General features: G+C 58.3%; 1 long non-coding RNA gene across 2 annotated transcripts; it reads right to left on the reverse strand.

Moving 5' to 3' along the window:
• Positions 1-6,069: 6,069 nt before the first annotated feature.
• On the reverse strand, positions 6,070-13,651 carry LOC138682338 (uncharacterized). 2 transcript variants are annotated; one of them, XR_011322442.1, is made up of 3 exons: positions 13,518-13,651; positions 7,415-7,576; positions 6,070-6,306 (listed from the first exon to the last, which is right to left on the reverse strand). It is a non-coding gene; the product is annotated as an uncharacterized lncRNA (long non-coding RNA). The 2 variants fall into 2 exon arrangements; XR_011322441.1 differs by having other exon boundaries at positions 6,070-7,576.
• Between the last annotated feature and the right edge of the window lie 7,141 nt (positions 13,652-20,792).

Here is a 20,792-nt window from a genome sequence, read left to right on the forward strand (position 1 = left end):
CTGGCAGGCAGCACCCAGCACCCGCTGTGCCCTAAGCCTCCCGTTCTCATGCAAAGCCAGCAGAGCCAGGGCTGGGCTGGAGGCCTGAGATATGCTAGAAGAAAATGCCACCTTCCTGATAATGCCTTTTATTGGACTAGGTGACACGCAGGCTTTAGGGGATAGCAGGAGAATCCTCTCGGCTCATCCGCAGAAAGGATTTCCACAGCCCTCCCGGAGGCTTGTCAGTGCTTGGCTCCGAGTCCCTGAAGAGTTATTACCTCCCGACGCACGGCTCTGTCTGCTGGGAGCTGAATGGCGTCCCTGCCCCCTGTTTGCTGCTTAGAAAGATTACGCCGCCTTTGAATAAGCTCCGTGGAGCGCTGCTGCCGACGCATCAGACAGGGGCTAATCAGAAAATTAGCAGGGAAAGAAAACTTTGTGGCAGGAACTTATCTCTGGCGCGGGTGCGTGTCGCTCCGGCTGCTGCTGCCGCCGCTGCTCCCGCGCCCAGGCCCATCCCTCATCTGGGCTTAAGCAAAACTTCCCTGTGATTGCAGTGACAAAACCTGCTACAAATGCATGGTATGAGGAGGTGGTGCGCACGCACACACACGTGTGTGTGCACTTGAGCATGTAGATGCAGTGTGTGCAAACACACCTGCATGCACAAGCAAACACATGCAGTCTTATACACACGTATGCCCATCTGTGCATGCTTGGCACAGACGTTTCTGTACAAGAGTGCGTGGTCGTACATGTGCGCACACACAGAGGCATGCCTACGCATATGCACACACACACATGCAGACGTGCATATATATATATGCACACGTATATATGCATATATGCACATGCATTCCTGTATATGCAGACACATGATTACACAATTGCATGTGCACTCACACACCAGCACTTACAAGGATGCACCTGCACATGTGTATTCCTAAGCATGTGAACACACATGCGTATGTGCATACATGCACATGTGGCCACATACAGGCTCCTTGGGACTTCTCCTGTTGCTGGGTGAGTGATGAGCAGGGGATGGATGCTGCACTGAGCCCACATTACACTACCGATGCTGTGCTCACTCAGGACAGAGGTGCGTCCCACTCCTGCACTGGTGTGACATTAGTCCCCACGCTGCAGTGCCATTCCGGGGACAGCCCCCAGGAGCTTTGCCTGACACCTTTGGGTGGTCCCCCAGCCATCCTGTCCTGTGCCATGGGGAAGGGTGCGGGATGGGGCCCGTCGTGGGCAGGGGGACTGCGAGCCGCGCCGGGGACAGGGAGCAGCACCTGGGAGTGGCGTGCGGGGGTGATTAAAATGCGCTGTTTGTTTTATTTAAGCACAACCGTCAGGGAGAGTTACAGGGCACTGAGCTAGAAAATAGCATTTACAGAAACCGCCTCTTGACACCCAGAGCCCTGACCTTTGCAAACTTCATTAGCACCATGTAGATGCGTGTACATCCAGCCCAGGGGACATGAGGAGGCGGAGGGCAGGGACCTCTCCCCACATTCCCCAGCTCTGGCAGCCCAGACCCTCCATGGGACCCCCAAACGCAACCACGTCCCAGCATGGGGGCTCTCTGGGGGGTGCCTGAGCCCCATGTGACTCAGGACCCTGGCACAGTGGTGTTGGTGGCACCAAGGGCAGGGTGACATGGACCCTGCTGGGATCTCTGTGCCCCCTGCACTGATGCCCCCAGGGCTGTGGCCAGTGCTGGGCAATACTGCCAGCCCCACTTGGCCATTGCCATGTTTCTGGACCGCCGGTCCAGCCGTAGCAACAGTTGCTATGATTCCCTTTTCCCATTCCCTTTTCCCGACTCCAGTGACTTCCCATGGCAGCTCTGGCACTGCCAGGGATGTGTTTACAGGCAATTAAAACTCATTAATTGTGCAGAAGCAACAGAGGCCCCTCAGCAAAGTGTGGAGGTGAGTCCCGTGGGGGAGGGAGCCAGAGCCAGCCATCCCTGGCACATCCACGGTGGTGTGGGGGGCAAGTGGGGGTCCGCACCAACCCCAGGCCATGAAGAGCTGCGCTTACCCCAGAGGGATCCCAGAGCTGGCAGCAAAGCCTGCGTGATGGGGGACATGCATGAGCATTGCAATGAGTCTCCAGCACCCACTCAGCAGCCCCACGTGCATGTCCACCTGGGCATCAAGCACTGCTGAAACCAACTTCCAAGCACTGGAAAGGGGGTTGAGCCCCCCGCTGCCACCTCCCTCAGGGGGTACCAGCCCCGTCTGCCCCCCTGGCAAGCCAGTGCTTTGCCATGGGGATGAAATCAGCCTTACTCTCGGCAGGCAGGAGCCGAGCAGGGGCTTGCTTGAGGCTCTTGCCCACACATGTCTGAGCAGAGCTGGCACAGGCAGGTGATGAGCCGCTGTTCCCTACTTGCCGCACCTCGGAAAAACAATAGCATTTGGTAGCAGGGGGAGAAGAACCTTCTCCTGAACGGATTGAAATGATGCTTTGATTGGGAACAGATGCAAGAGATAAGGGGGGGAGGCAGGTACCTGCGCTGTTACGGCACAGGGCCAGCTGCCAGCCTGCTTGCGGTTCCTTGCTGCAGGGAAGGGAAGAGTCCCTGGAGGTGGCTGGTGCTCAGCTTCCCGCTGCCCTGCCTGCTCCAGAGCTGCTGGGATGTATGCAGGCCTGCCTGGGCAGGCAGCGGTGCCAGTGCTGGACATGGAATTGGGTGGAAGACGCACTATCACATGGGATGCGCCCAGCTGCTGGATGTGGGGTGCTGGGTGCAGTCCTGGGGGGACTGCATGCTGCCATGGCAGGGTGTGGGCAGGGGATCCCGCATCACTCCTGGGGGGATGAGCTGTTCCTCTGGCTGGGTGGGGGTCCCTGGCAGCAGGGATTCATGGGGAGGGTGGTCTGCCATACAGGGAGGAGCTGCAAGTCCGGGACTTATCCTGCCAGTGAGGATGTGGGGCTGCATGTGTGATGCTGAGCCCTGTGCCCCACTCACTGCTGCCCATGTCCGGCTTGGTGTCCTGCAGGACCAGCACAAGAAGTGCTGTGGGGAGCATGGCATGGGCTTCCCCTCCTCTTCCTCTTCCTCCTTCTCCTCCAGCACTGGCAGTGAGGCCCAGAAAGACAAGCCACAGCTCTGCCAGGCTGAGGCCAAGGGCACAACTGAAAATAAAGACTAATCATGCTGCTGCTGAAATCCAGTGCCTCCTGCCCTCCTGCCCGCACAGAGGCTGGCGTGTGTGGGGCTGGGGTCCTCGGGTGCTGGCAGAGATGCTCAAGGGCGGGCTGCTGTCAGTGGGAGATAGAGAGTGGCTTGGCAGGGCCCGACCCCTACCCTGGCTCTCCCTCCATGCCCTCCGGCTGTCACGCTTGCCCATGGGGCCATGGCCTGCTGGCTTCCCTCCCTGCCTGGCAGAGGCTGGTGCGGGGAGTGAGAGGGTGCAGGAGGGGTGTGGAGATGCCTGCTGCTGGGTCTCGGCTTGGATGGGCAAGGACACCCTGCCACGCAAGTGGGGGAGAAGAAAGCACCCACCCACCCTTTGGAGACCCCCAAATTCCCCCGGCAAGACCTGCAGAGGGTCATCATTCACCTCTGAGGAGGTACAAGCCTTTTCTGCCCTAAAAGCCAGCTCCCAAGGCTGGGAGGTGGCTGTGCCTCTATTCCTGGGGAAGGGACGCAGCATAGTGTGAAGGGATGCAGAGCTCACTCAGCTTCCCTGCGAGGCTGCAGGCACCCACCCAGCCCCATGTCACCCCACTACCCCACCATGTTCTGCTCCAGAGTTGGGCAAGACAGGGCTGATGCAGGGCTGCTCGCTGACTTCCAGGACCCAGGCTGGGAGCCGGAAGGAGCAGTCGGTGAATACTTACATGAGCCAGAACATTGGGGTGCCCGGCACCCCAGAGAGCTGGGAAGGGGTTTGTCCTGCTTCTCGCCCTGTCTGGGCTCATGCATGGATGGCAAGCAGCACCAGCAATGGTGGAAGATGCTTGGCCCATTTTAACCCTTTCCACGGTACAGCTGCCTCTGCCGCATGATTGCCACTGGGCTGGGTCCCCGTGCCCCCCGTCATCCGCAGAAGATCCAGCGGGAGGCAATCGGCAGGCGCACGCTGCGGAGCGGTGCTTTTCTTCTCTAATCTTCTTATTTCATTTTAGCATTTACAATACACCCAGCCGGTAATCCTGACATCAAACACGCCACGCGCACTTTCAAGCTGCACCGACGTCAGGCTGCGTGAGCGCTGGCAGGAGCTGGCAGCTCCGACGTCTCGAGATAACACACAGAAGAAAGACAAGGAAAGCTGCTCTGCCAGCACGACAAGCAGGCACCAGGCGCCATGTCCTCCAGAGCCCTTCCCCAGGGGCCACCCACAAGGTGCCCCCTTGGGGTCTCTCTGTTGGGGTGCCCTGGGTGCAGGATCCACAGGGTGCCTCTGTAGCTGGTATGGCTGGGCTGAAGTGGGTGCCCATGCTGTTCAGGGCAGGTTTTGTCTCTAGTGAGAGGTTGGAATCAAAGTCATCCAAGCTGGCAGCCCAGGGGACAGGGGTAGAGCTGGGTGACCTGCTCAGCCACCTTCCTCCCCCTCCGGACCTGCACACACCTCTGGGGCAATCGCAATGCCAGAATATGCTGGAGGCTCTTCCCAACCTTTGCCTTGCTGGAGCATCCTTCAGTGACCAGGCATGGCAGCTGGACCTTGGCTGGGGTAACTGGGGGACCCACCCCCCAATGCAGGGATGTGCCCCCTCCCAGCGGGAGGGCAGGCAGGGGGCAGCTGCATGCTTCAGGTGGGGGGGACAGTGTCTGATACCCACTAGCCACAGGTACCACCAGTGATGGGGCTGTGCAGTGCCATGGCACCATGCCCCCCCAGTGGGGCTGCAGAAAGCCAAGGGCTGGGCAGCCAGCAGTGCTCACGAGTCCCTTTCTCTGCTACCCTGTCACCGGCTCTTCTCCTCTGTTGGACACCAGCTGCCGGGACAGAAATTTAGGTGGCAAATGCTATCAGGGAAACATTTCCCTGCCCCCACCTGGTGTGGTGCAACACCCATCTCACCAGGGTGAGACAGATCTGCCAGCATTTGCTGAGTCCCCTGGGGTAGCTTTTCTCCCCCAGCATGATGTCCAGCACTGAGTTTCCAGGTGCCGGGAAATGCCTGGAGTTTTCTTGGAGCTGAAAGGCTCAGCAGGGCTGGATAGGGAAGAGGAGGACAAAAGGTGGAGAGAGGCAGAAAAGCCTGAGAAGTCATTTAACCCACCCTTACGCTCCAGCAAGGATGGGACACCTCCCTGGCTCCCTGTCACTGGAGGTTTCAGAGTGCACCCTGAGGCTCAGCAAGGCTTCGCCATGGCAGAGCATCCTAATGCCCTCTACCTGGGTGGTGCCCTGCACCCGTGCAGCTTTACCATCCTCTTCCTCAGCCCACGCAGGAGGAACAAGCCCAGCTGATGTGTGCTCTGCCTGGCACTGGCAGTGCCAGGGGATGTGAGGAATGACAGCCCATCGAGGGGGGTAATGGCTCACGTCCCTGTGCAAACCTCGGTCCCTGGCCAGCCCCTTCCCCAGCATGCCTGCACGGTGCCAGGCAGGCGCTGTCTGTGAGCAGCCCCGTCCCCGCTCTGCCTGGTGGGGGGCACCCCCCAAGGAATAGTCTCAGGTCTAATCCTTGTCTCGATATTTGGGATTTAATCAGCACTGAAGTAAGTAGCTTTTTTTTTTTTCTTCTAAGGCAGAGAAGAGCTGCAACTCAATAGGAATTAATTTGCCTAATTAGCGTCTTCGGGAAGCTCTCCCTCCTGCGCATGCCCCAGTGGGAAGATTTCAGGGCTTGGGGACCCGCTGAGAAGGCTGTGCCTGGTGGGGTGCTGCCCAGCATGCTGCCCGTAACCCCCTGCCTGCCTGGTCCAGACAGCACTCCCCCTGTGCCTCTGCAGGATCCGACCCGGGGATGCAGCTGTAAAGCATCAGCTGGATGCCCATCGCCGTGGCGGCACCCACCAGCTCCATGCGGTGCTGAGACTGGCCGGCCGTGGCGGGCACGGGCGCCATGGGGCGGGGGGCCGGCTGGGGGGGTGCGGGAGCGGGCGACTGACAGGGAAGATGAATGGTTTTAATCACACCGCTTACAGGGCACCATCTGAAGTTTCGTGTAAGTTATGATAGCGACAGTTTGCACGAAAATTGTATTTCCAGGCTTCATTGACTGGCTTAATGAGAATCTTTACGTGTCAGATATTAAATTAAGAAATTAAAGAGCTGTTTCGGTGTGTATAGACTCCTTCCCTCGCACTGAGCTGCTTCTTCCAGATCAATCAGGAGCGCGCCTCTAGAAAAGATGGGAGAAGCCTTTGATTTTCTGTCACCAGGGAAGTGAATCTAATATGCGTTGGCACCTAATTCATGTTTTATTAAAAGGCATGAGGTGGATGTTGCCGGCCTCCGCCTCTGCCCGCTGCCCTCTCTCTGCCTACGCCACTCTGGGAAGAGGGAGCATCCCTGGCTCTTGCATCCTCAGGTCTCCATGCTGCCCAGCTGTCACACTGCGTCCCAAATCTGAGCATCCCAGGGCCTGGGTGATGCTGAGCACCAAGAGGGTGCAGGGCACTGTGTGCCCTAGCCAATGGGTTTTGCTCTGCTAGCCAGAGATCGTCAATTTGGAAAAACCCATGCTGAAATCACTAGGTTGGAAAATATTGCTGCTCTCCTGCGTTGCATCCCTGGTTTCATTTCTGTACTGGCCAGGTTTGACCTGAATTCACTGGTCATCTTGGTCTTCCCTCAAATTTTGCTGGAAATGTGTACTTGGCCAACAACTCACTGGCTGGTGGGGAACGGGGAAGATGTCACGGCCGTGGGGAGGGACTCAAATGGCTGGAGGACATGGAGTGTGCTGTGGTCACCAGCAGGCTCTTGGACATGGTAAGCAGGAAGCAGAGCAAGGTGGGGGCAGTGAATCACTTAATGCCATGGACACTGGAGATAAAAACCCAGCACAGGGATGCTGGAGAGTAACACCTGGGGCAGGGACCCCAGGGATAAATGTCCCAGGACAGGGGCAGCAAGGGACACCAGAGATCAACATCCCTGGGTGAGGGCACCCAAGGACACCAGGGATAAATGTCCCCATTCAGAGGCACCCAGGGACTCTGGAGATAACCCCTGCTGCAGGGACGTGCTGCGGCAGAGCAGATAAGCTAGGGACACCAGTCAGCTCAGTGTGGTTGGGGAGGGAGTCCAGCTGGGACATCTCCTTGCTTCCCGATTCACCTGGTCCCTGCAACATGTCACAGAAGAGTCTGGGGCCACCTTGGCCCCTGCCACCATCTCAGGTGTCCCCAGGAGGGGACAGGGGCTTCGGGCTCTTTCTGGATGGGAAGATGCTCAGGTGAGCCCCAAGCCCTGGCAGTCAGCATGCCTGGATAGAGTCCCGCTACCTGGGTGCTCTCTGAGTCCCCTTGTCACATCTCCACCTTCTAAAATTGAAGGTGAGGAGGGGAAGGCCATCGTTGTTGTAAACTGTCTGTCACGGCAAGAAAAATCACATCTCCAGGCCCCCGAGCATGCCATCCATCTTCGGCTCCCCACGCCGGCCCCAGCTTCTCCTTGTGTGGTGAAAGTTTGAGTAAACAGCTTAATTTGGCACTAATATGAGTGGAGACATTGTTCGTGGTGTCAATTATTGATCTGCATCCTTACGGCCCCATCAGTCATTCAGGCTTTTTCTTTTTTTGATATTACAATCGGAAGGGATAAACCTCCCAGCAGCCCCAGGCTGGGCTTGCTGTGCCCGTTCCCGAGCCCTGTGGCTGGGGACCCCGTGTCCCTGCAGGATGCTGGTCCTGGTGCTGTTAGCCCTCTCCCCAGTGCTGTTCACTGCGTTGTTCCCGCAGGACATATGTGAGTGCAAAGCAAGACGGGGGGGAGCTGGAGCCCCGGTGACCACTGCAACGAGGACTGGCTACCAGGCTGCCTATGGGGCCGGTGCCCTGAAGACCCTTGCCCAGAAGGACAGGGATGGAGTCAGGACTGGGATCCATTGGTGCCATTGTCCCCAAGTAATGGCCAGGCTGGCTGAGGTGCCGCCACCACCCGTGCCAGCCCACCCTGGCAGCCGGGCACCCCGCTGGCCCTGCCTAAACGTCTCATTAAAGGGATTTGTGGAGCTGTCGAGCCAGGCTGTAATCTGGCGCTTACCGTTCATTTGTTCCAGCGTCTCAGGCAGCCGGCAAAGGTCTTTGGATCTTTAATTATGCCCAGGCAAACGGCAGGAGCAGCGGGGAGGAGGAACGGCTGCAGGCATCAGGCAGGCAGCCCGAGAGTGGCAAGCACGTTCGGGCTAACGAGGAAAATGCTTTCTGCCCTCGAGGGCCCAGACAGACGCGATGAGCCTTCCCTGTGCGGCTTTGTTGTGGCCAGCCAACCCATCCCCTGGCTGTGCAGTGACCGCAACCTTGGCTGGCATTGCCCCCTTCCTCCTCCTCCTCCTCAGCAGTGCATCGCCTGCCCCACAACCTCAGCCCAACCCTGCTTGTCTCTTTCCAGCTCCTCCTGTGCTGTGGGACATGATGGGAGCCTGGCCCTGGGTGCATGGAGGTGGCTGGGCACACATCTCTGCACACTAATGCATGCTCAGTGCATGCAGTATGCACATTTGGGCCCCCCCCCCCCCCCTTCCCTGGGCAGGTTTTGAGGCCACAGCTGTGCCTGTGCCAGGCTGGGGGGGGGGTGGCTGGAGCTCAGCTAGGACAAGCCAGAGTCCCCAACTGGCAAAAACACTGGGATGTGCTGGTACCTCACGTGCCCAGGCAATGGCATGTGTGTGCTCCCTGCCTGCAAATGCATGTAGGATGGAGGTGACAGGTGTGGGAACACTGTATGGGTGTGTTTGTGTGTCTCGGTGCTGTATATGGACTGTGTGTGCCTGTACATACATGTCCCAGGGCTGATTATGTGTGTGTGCATTCGCATGCTGAACGGGTGGTGTGTTCGAGCGTGTGGGTGTGTTTCTTAGTGCTGAATTCTCCCAGAATAAAGGATGTGTGTGTATATGCTGTGTATGTTTGTGCAGGAACATGCATGCAGGATATAGGCTGCGTTTGCACGTGTGTGTGCATGTACCTCATTGCTGCATGCAGACAGGCTAAGGGATGTGTGTGCACACTGCGTGTGCATACATGTACGTGAGCTCCCATGTGTGACCGCTCAATGCTTGCAGGATACAGTGCGTGTGTGTGCTCTGAGCCGTGCGGTGCTTGTTTGTGCTGCGGGAGGGGGCTGGAGGATGCCGCATGGTTGACAGGACTCCGAAGAGCAAGTGACAGCAGGATGGGAAGTAAAGAAAGTCAAACAATTATTCCTCCCTGGTGTGCAGATCTATCCTGCTCCACAACGGTCATTAATGGACTGTCATATCCCGCACTGACAGGTGGGGATCAGCGCCTGACACAGATTGGCAGCAAACGCGGCACTCCGGGACTGAGGTCTTGGGGCGACAGGCAGGGACTGTGGCAAGTACTGCTGCCTTCCCCTGCCCACACGCTGTGCCTGGCTGTGGCCCCCCCCCCCGACCCCCAACAACCTGCAGGGTGACATTGCGCCCGGGTGCCCAGGGAGGCTTCGTGATGGTGTGCAGCCCTCCCCGCTGTCCCCATGGGCTGCAAAGTGTGCTGGAGGGATGCAAAGGCTCTGCCACCAGCCCTATGCTGGTGGGGGTCTCTTCAGCCCCAGGTGTGCCCCCAGGGCTGGCTGCAGCCTGAGTGACAGCCCGTCACGTTAATGAGCCCTGATGCCAGGTGGGATGGCTGATACCCGCGGCCACGTCCTCGGGCCATCCCTAAGGGCTCGCTACTATCAGGCACCATGGGGGGAAGCCAGGGGTGAGCGGGGGCTGACACTGATGCCATCCTTTCTCCTGAACACCAGTGGAAAGTTGCCTGCGTTTGCCTGACCCCAGCAGTTTTGGGGTGCCGATTGTCCTAGAAAACACGAGAGCTCCAGGAGAATCAGCTGTGCTGACTCTGCTCCCCAGCATGCATGGTCACACCACCTGCTGCCTGCCCAGACCCACGAGGACCGGTGGCACCCAGGAGTTTCCCCTGACTGGCCCCAGCCATCCTGGGCAGGGCAGAAGTGGATGGAGAAAGGATGAGCCTGGCCAGGGCTGCAGACCATGGTGGGCACTGGGCACTCAGCACTGATTCTGGAGCATCCTCCTCGTGCCACAGCATCATCCTCCTGCCACAGCAGCAGTATTTCTGGAGCATCCACCTTCCTCACCCCATCATTTCTGGAGCACCCTGTATCTCGACATCACCATTTCTGGAGCATCCTCCTGCCTTGGCCCATCATTTCTGGAGCATCCTCTGTCTCAGCATCAACATTTCTGGAGCATCCTCTGGACAGTTCCTCTGCATCGCTGCAGCTGTGACCCTGGTGGCAGCTCCAGCTCCTGGCTCCAGTCTTTGCAATAGCAAGGGGCCCTTATTCTGCATTTGCCTATCTCCTATCTCTTCCTTCCTCCCACGTCTCCGCTCGATCACTCCCTTGAAGACACACACGCCTAATCCGCTTGTTAGCCTATCCCTTCATCTAAAACCAATATGCAGCTGAATGCCGGAGATAATTAATTGATCAATTAGATAGAGAACTGCCTGTGCTCATGGCACCTCGCACATGTGGAGGGGGAGGCTGTGCCAGCACACCTGCCAGCGCAATTCCCCAGCACACGTCCCATGCCTGTGTGAGCGGGTGCTGCAACTCACACCTAGTGGTGCTCAGTGTGTGCACACAGCCGTGCACGTCCGGCTGCAATCAGCGTGCACTCACAGCTGCGCACACCCAGCTGCATTCAACATGCACGTGCACGGCTGTGCACACCTGACCGCACTGCATTCAGTGTGCGCACCTAAGCATGCACACACAGCTGCGTTCAGTGTGCACACCCAGCCACACATACTGTATGCCTGCACACTTGCCGTTTGGAGGGTGCTGAGCACCGGTGCTGAGCTCAGGGTAGCACACACTGCTCCCGCATTCCCTCCCATCTTGCGCACTCTGCTTCCTGCCCTGATTTGCTTGCCAGCTGCAAGGACGCATCTGCAGGGGTCCCACTGGAGGGGACAGGCCACCAGCCAAGGTGACCACAGGGTACCAGCAGCTCATGGGGCTGGGGCCAGCCTGCCTGCCCTGGCACAGGCACACAATCAGTTAGCAAGTGCTGCCATGCAACGGGCAGCCTGGGGTGCAGACCCATTGATCCCCCCCCCCTCGCTCAGCCTGGACGTGGGCAAGGGATGGGCCAACTTGTCACTATGCCATGTGCCACTGCAGAGCTGGGGGGTGCCTGCTCTGCTCCATGGCAGGGTATGAGGGCTCCAAATCCTACCTGGGGGCTCCTGCCTGGCTAAACAGCTGCTGGGCACAGTGTGGGTACCCCCCAACCTCCCGCTTCTCCTGAGTGCTGCTGTGCCTGGGTGTCCCCAACTATCCCAGAGCGTGGGGTGGGATGCTAAGCGCCCAGGGGGTCCCAGATGGCAGAGTTTGTGCCCCAGCACCTGGCAGGGGGGGGAACAGGCAGGGCTGCCAGGGAGGCAGGGTGCCGTGGGGAAGTAAATAATGCAGCAAACCCATGTCTACCAACCCCCTCCTCCACGGGCTTTGAAAAGCAACACATTACCCTGATCTTCAGACATGAGTTTTTGTCACCAAACAGGGTGATGAGGAGACTTTGAAGCAAATACAAACACTGGGAAAGGGAATACATAAGAAGAGAGTCTCGTGTTCTCTTCAGAAAACAATTGCAGTGTCAACTACATGGAGCAGCTCCACGGAGGGGGAGCTGCTAACCAGGAACCTGACAGCCCCAAACACTGGGAAATTATCATCAAAATAAAGAAATCCTCCCTCCTCTGACAGTGCTCCGGCGCCTTCCCCGCTCCCGGCTGCAGGGAGCCTGGGGTGGCCCTTCCCCTCTTTCCATCGCACCCCACATTGCTTCAGGTGCTGCAAGTGCCCCCACCCCTGTGCCCCAATGGGTCCCCTGAGGTGGCATTGCTGTCCCAGCTGGGGACACAGCACCCCTGAGCCCCTCTGCACCCACTTGTGCTTTGCACGTGTGCTTGTCACCTGCAAAGACGTGCCCTGCATGCACAGTCTTGTCTTGCACGCGCACGCTTGCACCCTGCATGCAGACAGCTTGCACACCTTGTACAAGCACTTGCACACACCTCCTGCTTTATGCATACGCTCACACCTTGCACAGGTGCTCACACCTTGCACGCTCACACCCCCCACACACTTGCATATGCACTAGTGCCCCGTGCATGTGCTCACACCTTGCACACCTTGCACACTTCACCCCTGCAGTCCTACACATGCCCTACCTATGTGTTCCCCTTCTCCCTGGCATCCTCCTAGAAGCAGCATAAATAAATATATATCTGTATATGTATATAAAGGCAGCGCTATATATAGCATGGAAGATGTTATCATTTTGTGGCAGGTCCCTCTCTGCGGCTGCCAGCTCCTGCCGGATTTTGCTTGGGCATTTAAGGTGCCTTGGAAATTCGGTCAGGATTTGGTGGGTCTTTCTTCAAGCTGGGCCATGCTAGTGTGCCCTGTGTGGGAAGGGCCACCAGCCACATGTCCTCATGGAGCTCAGGGCAGCCTCTGGGAGCCCGGCATGGGGTGTTGCCCCTGCACCCCCTCAGGGAGCCACAGAAGGGTCCCCAAGGGCACGGCTGGCACTAGGGTTGCCTTGGTTGCCTTGCCAAGGACCCCTGGGAGCTTGAGGGAGGGGGACACACCTTTGTGTAACACATAGTTGCCTCCTCACGTTCAGATGCACGTGCACTAATGCTCTGCACGTGCACTCCTGCCCCGTGCACACTTGCAGCACATGCACACTCTCCCCTTGCACAAGCACTCCCACCCTGCCCACACTTATCCCCTGCATGAGCACTCCCAACCTGCTCACACTCATCCCTGCACAAGCACTCTGTTCACACTCATCCCTGCAGGAGCACTCCCAATCTGCTCATCTTCAGCTCCTGTATGAGTGCTCCTGCTCTGCTCACACTCACCCCCAGCATGAGCACACCCACCCTGCTCACACTCACCCCTGCACAAGCATTCCTGCCCTGTTCACACACATTGTGTACACACCCTCTGACCCTGCACGCTCAGTACACTTATTCATGCCTTGCACACCCACTCACCTCTCAGATGTGCACTCATGGCTTGAGTGTCCACTCACACCCACCTTGCACTCTCACACCTTGCATGTGTGCTCAGCCACTGCACGTCCGATCACACCCTGCCCGCACACTCTCCCTCGTGCTCCTGCACGTGCCTTGCACACATGCATCCTGGTGCACATTCAGGGGTGCCTCCCTGGCACGACCACACTTCAACAGCCCCCAAACATGCCCTTCCCAGCCCTACAGCTTCAGGAACTTCTCATCCCTTCCTGCACCCCTGGACCCCAAACCTTGCTCATGCCTCCCAACCCGTGGGGGCACGCTGAGGACCTGGGCACACTGGCTCACTTGCCCCAGCATCCCTGTAGACACATCTCCCTGTTCCCTCCTTCCCGCTCCGCTTATCCCCCATCCATCCATCCGTCCACCCCTTCATCCATCCGTCTGTCCATCTGCCTGACACCTTCCCACGCTCGGTGCTGGGGACCCTTCTCCTCCCTCTTTATCTCTGGCTCCCAGCTGCTTCTCGCCCCTCCATCCCTCCTTCTCCCCATCCCTTGCTCCCGCAGCCTCCCACCACAGTTATCGCTCCCTCGCACACATCCCTCCTCCCTCCCTCCCTTCTTCTGCTTATCCTTTCGCCCCTCTCATGCACTCCCCTTCTTCCTTGTCATCTCCAACGCTCATCCCCTCCATCCCCAGATTTCTTTCCTTTCCATCCCTCCCTCCTTCCGCCACCTTGCCTGGGCACCTCATGGTCCGGCCTCGAGGCTGCCACCCCACCCGGCCACGCGTGTCCCCTGTGTGCCCCTCGCTCACGTGCCCCCTCGGCCCCTCGGCGTCCCTGCTGTGCCCCGTTTTACCCCGCTGCCGCAGCCTTTAAAGTTTCAATCAGCGCTCGGCTGGGAGAGGCGGGGAAGGCTGCGCCTCCCGCTCCCAGCCCCGCGACGCTGCGCTGCCACTCTGAGCGCTCCCGCCTTATAAATTTTACATTATTACCCTCTTTAAAGTATATAAAATAACTATTCATAAATTATTGAGGGGAAATTTAAAATACTACAAATGTTTATAAATGTTTATCAAGAGGTCTTCAGAAGTGAGCGAGCGGAGCCTGAGTGACTTCCCACGGCTGGCAGGAGCACGGCAGCCGCCCTGCCCCTGCCCGCGGGGGGATTTTCATGGGACCACCAGCAGGAGATCGGCGCGGGATCCCACAGCAGCTTTAATTCGTGTCCCCGTGGATGGTGAGGAACAAATTACCATCCGTGTGCTGTCTCCTTCTGCCAGTGGCACTCTGCGTCCAGGCAGCCCTGGCCCTTCCCACTGCCTGCTGCTGTGCAATCCAGTTCTGGGGCTGCCCCTGGGCAAGGGCAGATGGTCTGCCCTGCTGGGGACGTGTCCTTCCCTGCTGGGGACATGTCCTGCCCTGCTGGGGACATGTCCTGTCCCACTGCAGATGTGTCCTGTCCCCCAGTCCAATGCCCGCTGTGTGCCCAAGTCACAGGCTGGCTCGGGGTCCCCAGCGAGGGACCGAGCAGTGTGTGCACACAAACACCCCTATGCACACACACAGATGTGGGTACACGTGTGGACACACGTGCACGTGCAGTGCCAGCTGGCTCAGCCTTGGCACAACTGCCGGCACTGCCTGGCCATCGCTGGTGCCTCTGTGGCTGCTGGAGCCCCACAGTGCTGTGGGAGCGGTGGTGCGGTGGTACCGAGCCATGCCAGGATGCCAGTGGCTGGCAGGTGGAAGCATGTGGGATGGAGTGAAGAGGACCTGGCTGCAGCTGCCCAAGTTGTGTGGCAAACAGCTGGGCCATGGCACAGACACCAGCTTCATCACCTGCCAGTACGGCGCATGGGGAGAAGAATCAGAAAGGAGAAAAAAAAAACCCCAAAACCCCAGAACCTCAAGGGTTGAGATAAGGACAATTTACTGGGACAACACAAAAAGAGAAGTTACAACAACAATGGTACTAATAAAAGAATATACAAAACGAGTGATGCACAGTGCAACTGCTCACCACCCAGAGCCCGTCGCTCTGCCAATTCCCCCACCGAAAGCCGAGAGCCCCCCCAGCCCGCTCCCCATTTATATACTGAGCATGATGTCACATGGTATGGAATAGCTCCTTGGCTAGTTCAGGTCAGCTGTCCCAGCTGTGCCCCCTCCCGGGTTCCTGTGAAAATTAACTCTATCCCAGCTGAACCCAGGACACACTGACACGCACACATGTGGTAACTCCCTGGCAAGCACAGCACTTCTGAGACTGGGCAGCCGGCATGGCACAGCCCTGCAGGTATGGCACTGCCAAGCCTGAGCAGTTGAACATGAGCAGCCTGCATGGCATGGCACGGCACGGCACAGCATGGGATAGCACAGCCCTGCAGGCATGGTACTGCCAAGCCTGGCCAGCCTGCTTGGCACAGCATAGCACCTCATGGCATGGCACAGTGCTGCAGGGATGGCACTGCCGAGCCCGAGCAGGCTGTACTGCGTGGCACGGCATGACACTGCGGGGATGACATCGCTGAGCCCAGCCAGCCTGCTCGGCATGGCACAGCACATCCCTGCAGGGATGGCACTGTTGAGCCCAGGCAGCTGGCATGGCACCGCCCTGGCATAGCCACAGCACAGCCCTAGCGTGCTGGCTGGCACGGCGCAGCCCCAGCGCAGTCATCCTGCATACCCTCTGCTCCTCTTCTCGAGGAGCTCCAGGAGCCAGGGTTTGCCCCCAGGCAGGGTGTCACTGCCAGCTGGCTGCAGTGCAGGAGGGTGCCCAGAGGTGGGCTCTGCCAAACCACCTGCCCAGGGAAAGACCAGTGGCCGGGACAGCCGTGTTCCCGTGTTCCCGTGCAAGACACAATCATACGCAACATGCACGCTGCAGGACATGGATACAACCAAGGCTTGGAAAGGCACAAGACTCTGGAGATATCCTCTGGTCTGGCCACCACAGAAAGCCCAGCACAGCCCAGAGACCGTGCCCACCATAACAGGAGCTGTGCCCACCGCAGGGTGGCAAAGGAGCTCTGCTGTAGCCCCGGTGAGTGGGTCTGCCGAGTGTGCGCAACTCATGTGTGGATGCTCAGTGATCCTATAGCTTCCAACAAGAGCTGCCTGCAGGGATTGTGTTTAAAGCGCCGGCTGATTGGGGTAATCATGGGAGCACAGAGTGCATTAGCTGTGAAGGTTTATAAAGGGAAATTAAAATAAAATTGGATGTGACAGAAAAGTACATGGAAAATTAGTATAAGAATATGAATATTTATGGCTGCAGGAGCACGCATTGGGAAAGCGCTCCTCTGTGCTCCCTGCTACCCTCCCTGCCGTGGGCCTGGGGCACATCCCAGAGGCAGGACCCAGTCGTGGGGTCAGGCTGCGGGGCTGGGCCAGCCATGGTGGGCACGCTCTGCTCCCGTCACCACCGACATGCTTTCGGGGGGACTTGGGGCGTGATGGAGGCTGTGGCATCCCATTTGCATGCCCCTGTGCCCCTCGCATCCCAGGGGGTGACTGCAGGGCTGCTGTGACCTGGTGTTGGTGGTGGCACTGGTGCAGGGGCACATGGGTGCTTCCACTGCCGTGGTGGCACAGTGGCATGGGGACAGGGACAGGCGCAGCTCAGGAGCATTGCTGGTGGCAGAGAGGAGGGGGTTGGCACCATGTGGTGCTGGCACATGCTGAGGTTGCTCATGCAAGAATTAGGGCAGTGGGACAGAGCTCAGCCTGCCAGGATGGCAGGGCACAGCTCTCCTCCTGCCCGCTGGGGCTCTGCCCACCCGGCCAAGCTCTGGCAGGGCTTGCACCGGCAGCCAGCAGTGCTCGGCACCGGCAGCTCCCCAGCAGCGTGCCTAAGATGCCACCACCCTGCTGGGGATGACACGCTTACCCCCACCCCACCCTGAGCAGGGTCTGCCTGCGGCATCCCCGCCTGCCTGCCCTGCCGTGGGCTTGGTGCCGGACCTGGGGGCAGCCATTCCCCTGTCCCCTCCTGCTGTCACACTTAGAAGCCATTAAAATAATTGAATGCTTTAAATATTCAGCGCTCAGCTTAAATATTCATCAGCAAAGTTATTCTGATTGCTAAACTGCATCAGCACAGGCTGGGAAATGGTTCCTCTCAACAGAGCTCCCCCCGACCCGTGTGCACAGACGTGCACACCCCAACCCTCACATGGGCATGCACGGGCACATGTGCACACACATGCATGTACACACATGTATGCGCATATGCATATGCATGTGTGCACACACGCATGCACCTCTGCACAGACATGCACATGCATGCATACACACAGAAGTATGCACACAAACACACTCCCAGAGTGGGTCGGTGTGGGCACTGGGAGCACTGGAGGGCACTGGGAGCGTGTTTAGGTGGCTGCTTTGTCCCTTCTGCCTGAGCTGTGCTCCCCTGGCAAGGCTGGGCAGGCGGCATCCAGCCTAGCACCACCTGCAGTGTCCCCATCACTGCCCACCCTGGCACCAGCAGCCGAAATGCCACTCCAGGACCACTCTTGGGTTGTCCCCCACACCCCCATAGCTGTGTCACCCAGACTCCTGGCATGGTCTGTGCCCCTCCGTCCTGCAAAGGCTCTGGGTGTTGGTGTTGCAGCTGAGCATCCTTGAGCCAGTGCTTGCATTATCTATGTGCTTTTAGAAGGCAGAAGCACAGTTTAAGGATTGATTAATAAAAAAATAGTAGTGAGACACTGTCCAAAGCTGAGCTTATTGCCTGGCAAAAGATTGCTTTGAACATCCTTTGCCCACCCCAGCTGCTCCCCACCGGTACCCCAGCCCTTGAGGTGCTGCCAAGCCATGGCATGCTGGGGACAGGCAATGGAGAGGTGCCTTTGAACACGAAAGGAGGGTTTGCTCTCATCTCTGCCGGGCTCATCCACGCAGCTGGGCCCGTCATAGCTACATCTTTATTCTTCCTAAGTGCCCGTTGCATAATCCTATCCCTCAGGCTGGTTCCTGGCAGGGATGCTCTCCGCCAGCTCTGCAGATGCAGCGCCGTGTGTCGCCTGCCAGGGTGATGGCAAGATGTGCCCAGTCTCGGCCATACCATCATGCCCTTGGCTCTGACAAGCAGGTGATACTCTGCTCTACCTGCTGCTGTGTATTTTCTTGGCCCTTAAATACTGTCCAGGATGGCCTGAACTGGGGTGTGAAGGAGAAGAGCACCAGTGTAGCATTCCCTGTAAAGCCAGGGGTCAAAGTGGGACCTACCAGGAAGCTCTGCACCACGCCGGGGCTCTCAAGCTACTCTCGTCTTCTGCTGAGCTTGACAGCACTCTGCTATAATCTTCCATTAGAAGAAAAAAGATCATTGCTTGACACCTTTGTTCCTGGAACGGAGCAACTCGGCTAAGAGAAGAGCAAGAGGAGGAGAATCAAGAGGTGATATAACCCATGGCTGGGAACAAAGGATGCCCTGAAAAGAGGAAAACAACTTGCCAGTGGCAGTGAAACCTCTGCCACCCTCTGGAGGCAGGTGAAACCAGAGCCAGCACCCACTTTGAAAATTATTTTCCTTCTTCACTGAGATGCACCAAGGTGCGGCAACATCGTGTGAGCCTGCAGGGACCCTGCATGACCCTGGCCAGGCAGGCACACTGGTGCTTTCTCCACCTTCCTATCCGGAGTCTTGCAAAAGGCAAGATCTGAAGTTCAACACCTGCAGGAACTGGGGAACAAGTCCATTGAGTGAAGCCTCAGAGCCACCAGGCCCTTCAGCAAAGGTCTGCAGCCGCCCCGCACCTTCCTGGGTGAAGCCTGCCAGCGGTCCTGCATCCACAGGCCTTGCCGAGAATATTGTCGGTTGATAAAGAGCTTTTGCCTTTCACACAGGACGCATTTTTCTCTCCAGCAGCTGGCTGGCAGGGAGGGTATTACACGTGGGCGCTGGTGCACAAGTGCATTCCCGCGTGCACATGGGTGCTGGCATGTGCAGGCGCACGGAGAGGTGGAAAAAGCTCGGCAAAGCTCTGCAAACAGCACCGATAAAATTGTTCCTCAAATACCTAAAGCAGGCTTAGGTTTAAGCAATCTCGCTCCAAAGACGGCTCCTGCATACATTTCGCAGGCTAGAGCTGCATCTTTAATCCCGAGAAATCATGTACTTTGCATCCGCATTTGCCATTCAGATTTGCACCGCAGCAGGCTGTGCCATCCTGTGTAGAGCCAGGGAGAGGGGTCTCAGTGCTCCCCACCGTGCCGGGGCTGCCGGCATGCTGCCAGCCCTGGGTGGCTGGACCCTGCCCTGGCCATGGCTCAGCTGGACCCAAAAGCAGAGTAGAGCTGGGCTGCCTGCCTCCTTGAGTGGCTGCTGAGCACTGGGAAGGAGTTGCTGGTTTATCTGATATGATTTAATCAGCCCTATAATTAGATTAATTTGTTGATTTGATAGCAACCCATTTCTCGCCGTTAGATTTGTTTATGTGTGTTTTATGCTTCAGTTTGGCAATAAAATAGGAACTGAGGAGGTGGGAAAGTCCCTCCGTGTGCCCGTGCTCTGCCCCTATAGAGTGCCTGGGCTGGAGGTGCGCGTCCTGGGGCCCTGCTGGCTCCTCGCGTGGGGCAGGACCAAGCAGGATGGGCAGCTGCAGGGCTGCCACCTCAGGAGCTGCTGGGGATCAATCTGCTGTGGGAAGGTTGCATCCCTATGGGGGCAGCTGGGGGGGCTGGAGGTACCCGGGATGGTCCCCATGGCAGGAGGAGGTACCCCTCGGGGGAGCGGCTGCAGGAGCCAAGGAGCTGTAGTCCCCACGCTTGCTCCCTGCTGCCTGGGGTCTCTCACAAAGGCCAGTTCTGCTTGCTGAAGCGGGTTGCATTTTGTTTTGATGAATGGGCACACAGCTGACCCGAACCTGCTGCATCATTTCCCCTCGTGTTGGTAGAGAAGCTGTGGCCAGTCCCACTCCGGCCATCTCCCTGCATCCTAAAGCAGCATCCCCTAAAAGGAAAAAAAAACCACCCAAAACTTGCTTGTTCGTTGAGGAAGTAGATGGGCTGCAGAACATGTTGCAAAACAGAGGATGCTCCTGCCGACTTGGCGAGGCAGGGGGGAAGAGACGGCTTCAGAAAGGCTTTGCTCACCCCTCTGGGCTCTGCTGCCGGCTCACTCGCCCAGGCAGCACGGCATGGCAGCCAGCAGCTGCTGCTGACAGATGCGGATGGACGTGGCCCTCGCGACGCCTTCAGCTATGGCGTACGCACAGCCCCCAGCTGCCACACGCCCTGCCTGCCCCTTGCCAGGCCTTTCCCGCGAAGGAGCAAGCGGCTCGCGTGGGGTGGGAGCACGCATGGGGGCAGGATGAGTCGCGACCCTCCTCGTCCTCCTCCTTGCTGCTCTCCCCATGGCTGCGGCAGGACGGGAGGTTTGCCGTGTTGCATCACCCGAGGTGGCTGCCGGTGTCTCTGCGCTGCCCGCTCCCAGGTGCGGAACAGCCAGGGCAACCCCTGCCACCGGCTCAGGGCCACCTCCGCGCAGGTCGTTCCTTCATCTCGCCGGCAGCTAACGTGGCATCACCATTTGCCGGGCTGGCAGCTGCATCGGCAGCCCTTCCTGGCCGCCTCGCAAAGGGAACGGGCTGAATAATTAAA

The sequence above is a fragment of the Haliaeetus albicilla genome, chromosome 27 (genome assembly GCF_947461875.1).
Source record: "Haliaeetus albicilla chromosome 27, bHalAlb1.1, whole genome shotgun sequence".
In the NCBI taxonomy this organism is placed as follows: Eukaryota; Metazoa; Chordata; class Aves; order Accipitriformes; family Accipitridae; genus Haliaeetus; species Haliaeetus albicilla.